We start from the raw sequence: 8,772 nt of genomic DNA, 5'->3' as shown, positions 1-8,772 counted from the left end.
TGTGTGTGTGTGTGTGTGTGTGTGTGTGTGTTCTCATTCCAGCAGCTGGATAAAAGTCTCACACACACTTGCCGACTCTGTAATGGATCCAAACTGGATTGATCCGGTGACATTTTGCTTCCAGGACGGTCTTTCCAGCAACACGTCTGTCCTCGACACACAGTGAGACGCTGGCTCCTCTGTGGCCGCAGTAAAGGGCTATTCCACCTCTTCTGGGTCTGACGCTGTCCTCCGTCACGACCCTTCACCTTTGTTTTCCATGCAGGCCAGAACGAAATGCACCTCAGAAATAATAATAATAATAATAATAATAATACTAAAACAGGGGCCAACCAGTCCAGCGTAAGTTTTAGTTATTTATTGATGCACATTAGCCTGTTTTCCATTTCTGTCTATCCTTTTATTGTCTCGCTTGTTTCATTTTCAAACCCTGCTTTCTATTTTTCTGCCTTTACTCACTTCTCTGCATGTCCTCTCTTCTAGTATTTTATCATATTATCTTTGCTTCTTGACCGTTTATTTACTTTTTATCAACTGTTTGGAGCTTTTATTTATGTTTCTTTTAGATTAGTTTTTTTTTTATTTTCTTTTTCTTTCTTTACTTGCTTTTCATATCTTACTCCTTTTATTACTACTTTTATTTTTTGCTATTTTGAGTTTTGTTTGTTTCTTATTGGTCTTCACATCATCCTGCCTCTGGTGGTTCCTCAGTGCAAATGGATGAGATTTATGACAGACCTTTTTTTAGGGGGTTGGGTGAGGGTAGAGGTGTTTGGGGGTGGTGTATTGTTATACTGTGTTTTAGTGTGTGTTACATATACTTGTAGGAAAAGTGCAATATAAATAAAGTCTGACTGATTGACCAGCAGCAGTGACCGTAAGAGCTGTCCGTAAGAGCAGAGCAACGTTTTGACTTCACTTCCAAACATCGCCCAGCTTTACACGGGCCTACATGCCCATCTGCTGTTCTCATGATTGCAATAACTGTAAAATTTTCTTCCTCAGCAACAGTTTCCGGTCGATGTCAAGTGGCTCTTCCTCATCTGTGCTCTCCTCTGACAAACACCGTACAAATACTGCAGACCGTGGCTTCTCCTGAAGATTCATCCAAAGCAAGGCTGAAACTTCTCAGCCCTGCTTTACATTTCTCAGGATCTGTTTGCACCCACCTGGAGAAGAGCAGCCCTGGGCTTACCTCAGGCACACTGACACAATGTCAGATATGGAATTGGCACAGAAATGTTATGAATTATATTGCGTTGAAGGGTACCATGACAATTCTCACCACTACGCAGTATCGTTTCCAAAGAAAGATACAAAAATGCACTAGTGGGGCCACAATTAAATGTTGATACTGATTTCTAGTGTTGTCAATTTTTTTAAATTGCAGTAGAAATCCTAAGGGTACCAATACCTTGCACAGGTGCAGCACAGCACTATAAAAAAAAAAAAAAGTGTGTTAAGGTCAACAGCTGCATCAGATCCAGTGCAGGACAGGTTGATCTAAGCTGCTCTGTGCATGTTTGTTGGGTTACAGCTACATATGCAATCTGCAAAAACAGATTAAAATCATGCATGCCCTGCACAATGAAATTAAAGCCGCTACTGACAACCTATAGCCGCTTCAGAGCAGTGAAATCTGCCCTGACGCACATGAGTCAGTGCATAATCGGCGCTGTGCACGTCTGACTCACGCAGAGCGCCCATGTGACAAGTCTGAAGATGGGTGCTGACATTCTGGTGCTGTTTCCGAGATTTGTAATGCATCTGCTGTGTTTTCTAGCCTCCGTGTCACGTTCCACTTTCCCATCCATCACCTTTTCGATGGCGTTTATGGGCAATGAGTAGAAGAGCTGCAGCCAGCCGTCCTGCTGGCCTGTGACGCCAGCCAGTCTAATTATATGGGCCAATAAATCTGCTGTTGAGGAAATGTCAGTGGACAATAGCTCTGGAGGGCTGTTACAGAGCAGCGGCTGCGGCTGCCAACTGTACCGTCTGAAAAACCAGCAGTTCCCACAGGGAGCGCCTCCAAGATCCTAAGGCCTTGCTCAGACTGCCGGCCCAAATCCATCTTTTTGTCATGTCCAGATTGTGTCCAGGTTAATTTTACAAAGCCTGGAACGCAAATAAACACATAGAATGCATTTTTTGGCAAATCAGATCCGAACCACATCTGGAGGAGGTTTGAAATGCGATTCCAATCAGATTTGGACACATGCGTCTCAGTCGGGACGTTCTGGATGCTCAAATAGGATTTCAACGCGACACACAACCACAACGTCAGTTCAAAGTGACGGAAGTGCATGATAGCAGCTGCTGTTACCATGGAAACTTTAATTAACGTCAACCTCCTCCGTCACTGAATTCGTCCAGAGCGACAGAGATGTTCTTCAGAGCGACCTGATGGATCTCCGTTCCTCACGCCTCCGTGATGATAAACTGCGTCTCCAGCGTGTAGAAACTGACGCCTACGACGTTACCATAGCAACCCATGCAGATACATTGCATTGGTGATGTCTGGACCACACAAATCTGACCTGATCACTTGCAAATAAACAGTCTGTCTTAAAGATCTGACTGGAGCAATAAATCGATTTGTCGGTATTGTGAAAAAGATCCCACGAGAACCAAGAACTGCAACGGAAAAACCTTCAAGGGTTCACTGACCAACCTGAGGAACCTTTCTCAGGGAGAGAATTAAATGATAAGAAATATAAAAAAAGAAATATAAAAAAAAGTATGTGCATTATGTATAAAGTTATGTCAAAAGCATATAAATTAATCTTACGAAAACATATTGGTGATGAATTCAGAGGAATGTAAGTTCACAGTCAGACAGCCTCACCTCCTTTCCGTCTGTCTGGTCCCTGCTCAGGTAGATCTGTTTCAGCCAATCAGCATGAAGCCTTTAATTAGATCAGGTGTGCAAAAAAAGGACTGGAGCAAAGCCTTGCAGGACGAGCGGTACTTCTGCACCTGTGCCTTAAAAATGTCTCTTCAAAGTCCAGATGCTGAGGAGAAGATTGTGATTCTGGCCTCAAACCACCAGGATTTCCTTCTGACTGAATCCCAGAATAAAAAAAAAATCAATTCCCCAATTTTGTACATTTTGTTTTCCCTAATTCCAGGTCATACGACAAGACTTTAGCCCTGATTGATCTGTCTTCATTCTGAAAGTTGTGGATCCCCTGGACCAGATCCTAGAGATCCTGAATGGGGAACTTCAGGAAAACCATCTCCTCCTTCCCTCCCAAATGAATGTGTAATGTTATGGAACAGAACTCCTCAAATTGGAGCCATAAAAGTAATCAGAGAAGAGCTCGGCGCTGTGTTAATGATAGAAGGATTTATAGGCTTTTAACAGAATTGGGGTGGCAGAAGGTCACGGGAGCTTCAGTCTGGTCCAGTGGTCTTCCACCGGCGTAAAAATAACCACAAGAACAGCAATCAGAGCGACGGTGAGTCATGTTAGTCCCATAAAACCTGTTGATCCTCCCACCATTTTATTTTAAGCATCTAACACCACGTTGAAATGATCAGTTATGGTTAAGTTTTATGACTGATTTCATTATGTTTTTTTTTTTTTTTTTTTTTTGTTAAAAGACAACACAATCACAGATTCGCAGCGTTATGCCAAAAGTGAAGCGTCACAAGTCATTATGCAAATGTGAAGCCTGTCCTTCATGCCTCTGTGAATGTGAACTCAGACGAGCTCCGCTTTCCGTCCTTCGGATTCAAAATCCGTCGCTGCAAATTACAGGCTGCTCGCTGCTGAAAATCCACTGAAATAGATTCCATGCGGCGTCGGTGGATATTGTTCTGTTTCTGCCCTACATGAGCATTTTTAATGGAACCATCTGTGCAAGTCTTTGTCATCGTTTTTTTTTTGTTTTTTTTTTCATTTTGTAAAGAAAAGAGATGATACAACGCTCCCATACAGTGAATGGCACGAACACTGCTGTGATTCAGGGTTCAACTCATACATGACATTTAAGAGCCCATTATGGCACTATAAAGCAGTTTCAGATATACGCTTCCACCAAATGGCGTATATGAAATGAAAAGTAATATCTAGCATGAATCGACTTCCTCTCGAGACTCCTCACCGTCACCGTGAGCGATGTCTGCTTTTGAACTTTGACAATTTGCAAGGGCCCTGATTCAATTCTCACGTCTGGGAGGGAGGAGGAGGGTGGGGTGGGGGGGACGGGGGGATTTTAAAGCCCCCCTGCGGTGACAGTCTTCTTCATTTAGCTGATTTAGTGCCACTCGTATCCAGGAGAGACAGCCGGCCACGCCGACGCCGCCTCATTAGGAGAGCTGGTGAGTCTGATCAAAGGAAAAAGTGCTGTTATCCAGCAGACTTAATCAACTATTTCCTGGAGATTTAACCTCAGCAGACAGCCGTTACCGAGGCTTCGCGCGTCGGACAAAGAATGCATACAGAAACTCTTGAAGATAACCAGAGGTGGGAAGTAACGAGGTGCGTTTAGTTCTGATGTACAGTAACTTGACTATTTCCAATTAGTGAGACTTTCCTCTTTTCCTGCACCACATTGCAGAGGTACATCTTGTACTTCTTCCTGTCGGCTGCAGTTACCAGTTACTCTGCAGAAGCAGCTTCTCCATGCAAAACATCAGATGTGCTGCTGTTAGAGTGTAAACCAGACAACAGGATGTGGAGCCACAACGTTGAAATGCTTCTTACAGGTGAATGCAGCGATCATTTACCTCTCTGAAAGGAACCGTTCTTCACAATGAGTTACTGAGAATACTTTAACTTAAGTCAAATTTGCAGTATCAAACCCTTCTGTATACCATGTGGTGCACCATACTGCACCACAAACTGTTGGTTTATGACCTTGTGACCCTCATGTCCCAAAAACCAGAAGATGTCTACTTATGAGCCCCATCACAGGAGTGCCAACACCTAATATTGTGTCCGAGTCACAAGGTTAGGTCTAGGCCACAAAATCACTTGGTTGAGGTTAGGGAAAGGTTAGGTTTAGGCAACAAAACGGAAATATGGACACGATCTTGGTCACACACAAAAAGTGTCATTGGAAACAAGAATATAACTTGGACCTTTTGTGTGAAGGTCCTCAGTCTTATACCATCACCGCCATCCACCCCGATCCTTCCCTTCGTGGACTTTGTCGCTCTTTATGCTACGTCACCATCGCCTCATGTCCCATACAGACGGCAGAGGATGTGTTTGGCTTCTAATGCATTGGGCATCGCTATCAGATGTGAATAGGCTGTGACCAGAATGTGGTATTTGACGCCTTGGGAATGAGAATGGGCTGGAAGTGCACATTCAGAAGTGAACAGTTTCACAAAAAAAGAAGGAAATCTGGTTATCACAGAAAGTTGAAGACTATCCAGTATTTTGCAAGGAAAAATGGAAAAATTGAAAGGGGGAAAAAACAACATATAATAATAAAAAATAAATTTGCACACTGTATCTCAGGTCATCTCATAAGGTGAGCATATTATTTCACAATCAACAAGTTGAGCACCACTGCCACATATACCATGTATAACAGCATATACCATACAAATTACCACACCATAACTCTAACCACATCACTTACCATGCCAATTAAAATGCCAATTAGCAATTACTATACCATACTGTACCAATTACCAAACAATATCATACCAAATACCAATTTTCAGACTATACCAGACTGGTTACTGTACCATGCCACACCTTGGACTACCAGTTACCATATCATGCCATATAAATAACTGCCCTATACCATTTACTATACCACATAAATCACCATACTAATTGCCATCAAAGGGAAAACACGCTCCCCTTACCTCTGTGCAGTCAGTATTTAAAGCACAGTATCTGTTTGTCAGGTTCATAATCAGACGCCACCAGCTAGAAAGAAAAACAATCCGCGGTGGAGAGCCTCGCACTCGGAGGATAATTCATTCATAATATGCACGTCAATCAAAAGTCTTGTTCCTCTCACTGCATTAAGTCCCCAAGTTTAATAAGGAGGTCACCGGCAGCAGCCCTGACGGAGAGCTTGTCCTATCAGCAGAGCTTAGCACACTCAGAATTAGACTGACGTTAATGGCTGAGTGGAGCCAGTGTACTGGGTTTTTTCTGCTCGACATTGGTGCAGAGATGTATTGGCGTACATACTGCAGGTACCAACATGGCAACACCTCAGTGACATGTATGCTTCAAGGACAACCGCCGACACAAACAAGAATGAGGAAAACACAGCCATACAGATGTTTTTTTTTCTTTTTTTCTGTCATTAATGGATTCTATCTTCCGACACCTTAAATCTGTTTGAAACCACAAACCAGTTCATCATTTGGTCTCTGAAAAACCAGAAGATCCAGTTCATAAAGGTTTTGTCATTTGGAAACAAGAGAATAAGAGGTACATTTAATCATGTTACTGTAATTGAGTAGTGTTAATTGTTTGCTTGGGTTTTGTCCTTCACCGCATTTTAAATCAGATCCATTACAGAGAACAGATGATCGATGACGGGTTGTGGAACCTTTCACAATAAAAGCTCAGTCTGGAAAGATGAGAAGAAGAACCTGCTTCTGCTTTGTTGGTTCTACCTTTGGTCGTTTCACAATAAAAGCTGCACCACGAAAAACTGCAGGGAGGACCATTTAGACTCAACTTGCAAAAGCTGTGGAGTAAGTGTGGACGATGAGAGCCATGTAGACTCAGTGCTTACTCCACATTTTGTCAGTTGTGTCTACAGGGTCCTCACTTCAGTTTTAGCGTAATGCCCCTTTAAAAGCATGCAGTGTGCAGCGTGTTCTCTCCTCCTTTTCTAACTGCATGGAAAAGATCCCAGCTAACACAGTTACTGTTTGGAAAAAGGAGCTCAGTCACTTTTACTGCCAGGACATTTTAAATGAGACACTTTGGACTTTTACTGCAGGACATTTTTACTGCACTACTTCTACTTCTACTGCAGTCACATACCAGCAGAGGAACAGTACTTCTACTTCTACTGCAGTCACATACCAGCAGAGGAACAGTACTTCTACTTCTACTGCAGTCACATACCAGCAGAGGAACAGTACTTCTACTTCTACTGCAGTCGCATACCAGCAGAGGAACAGTACTTCTACTTCTACTGCAGTCGCATACCAGCAGAGGAACAGTACTTCTACATCTACTGCAGTCACATACCAGCAGAGGAACAGTACTTCTACTGCAGTCACATACCAGCAGAGGAACAGTACTTCTACTTCTACTGCAGTCAGATAACAGCAGAGGGACAGTACTTCTCCTGGAGTAGTAATTTGTAGTACTCTTTCCACTCCTCTTGCTCAGAAAGTGCCATAGGTGGTTGGTACGTTTCTTATTTTGGCGTCAAACTCTTGTCTTGATTTTTTATTGCAGCTCAGCGTCTCGTACCAAAGTGACGCCGCAGTTTTTGTTGGACGTCCCAACCTCGTCACCTGCCACTGACTTCTGCTGTCGAGGCCGTGATGCATTCGAGTGCTCCCAGGCAGCGACAGTTGACGGCCACCTTAGATTACGCGTCAGAGAGGTCAAAAGGTCACTGGAACAGCTGTCCTGATTGCATCGAGCCTCTTCCTCCTCCCCTCTGCATTGTTTTGGAGGCTCTAATTAAAGAAATGACATTTGAAATGACGCCTCGGGTCGCTGGAGAATCAAGACGCCTCCATCTCCTCCGCCGACTCATCCCGAGCAGCGACCCCCCCCCCCCTTCCCTCTTCACTCTTCCTCTTCCTCTTTACTGTGCGGCTTCGTGGACCCATCCAACCGGGACGCTCGCGGTGTGCAGCAATCTCATGTCGGGCCGTCCCTCGGGGGTGGTGTTTTTTTTTTTTTTTTTTGCACTGTGAATGTCAGATGGCCCGGTAATGAGTTGTTGTTGCGGCGTTCGATGCGCACACGCCTTCGCGGTGATCTCGGGTCACCGGGAGGATAATGTAACATTGATCGCGCAATCGACGGCTCACAGGAGGAGCCGCGGGGTCGAACCGGCGACGACACCCATCATCGTGTCCTTATTGCCTTCACAGCCTCGCTGCGCATGTTAAGTGTGACATTGGGCCCGCCGATGCCGTCGCCGGGTCGTCGAGCTGGCGAGCGGTTTGATGAGACGGAGCGAGGAGGGGCGGGACGGGCGGGACACATTTAGCTTTAATGTCACGCTTAGAGAGTCGCGTTTGTGTTAACACACGCGGCGAGTTCAGCGGGTGGTTAGTGAGGTCACCCGGTTAAGGAAAGGTCACGAGTTCAGCCGCTGTCTCGCTGTGTGTGTCAAAGTGCCCTTGAGCATGACGCTGAACCTGCCAACCGACCTCTGACCCCTCTGGTAGACAATGGACTTTTTTTTTTTTTTAATGAGATGGAGATATCAAGAAATTTCTAATTACTCAGAATAGAAATAAAGTGCTTCAAATAAAATATTACATGGATCAAAAAAAAAAAAGACAATTATGACATGATTTTATTTTGTATCCCTGTTAGTTATTAAAAGGGATACATTATAGAATTATTAAGCTAATTAAAAGATATTTTCAGTCAAATTATCCAACTGCACAGTCAGAAATGTTCTCAGTAAATGTAACTGTTTCAGATTAAAGTGGCTGTTTGGGGAAATCTGCCTGTACTAAGGGAAATTGTGTAAAATTTTGACTTTTTTTTTTGAGATTTTGATGTGGATAAAATGGAATCTGCTGATATTTGACACAAATATCCTAAAGGACGGTTTATTTTCAAAATCAGTGTACAAGATGAAATCTATC

This window comes from Myripristis murdjan, chromosome 17 (genome assembly GCF_902150065.1).
Source record: "Myripristis murdjan chromosome 17, fMyrMur1.1, whole genome shotgun sequence".
NCBI classification, from domain to species: domain Eukaryota; kingdom Metazoa; phylum Chordata; class Actinopteri; order Holocentriformes; family Holocentridae; genus Myripristis; species Myripristis murdjan.
The sequence above is the reverse complement of the archived record's forward strand: the minus strand, read 5'-3'. Positions refer to the sequence as shown.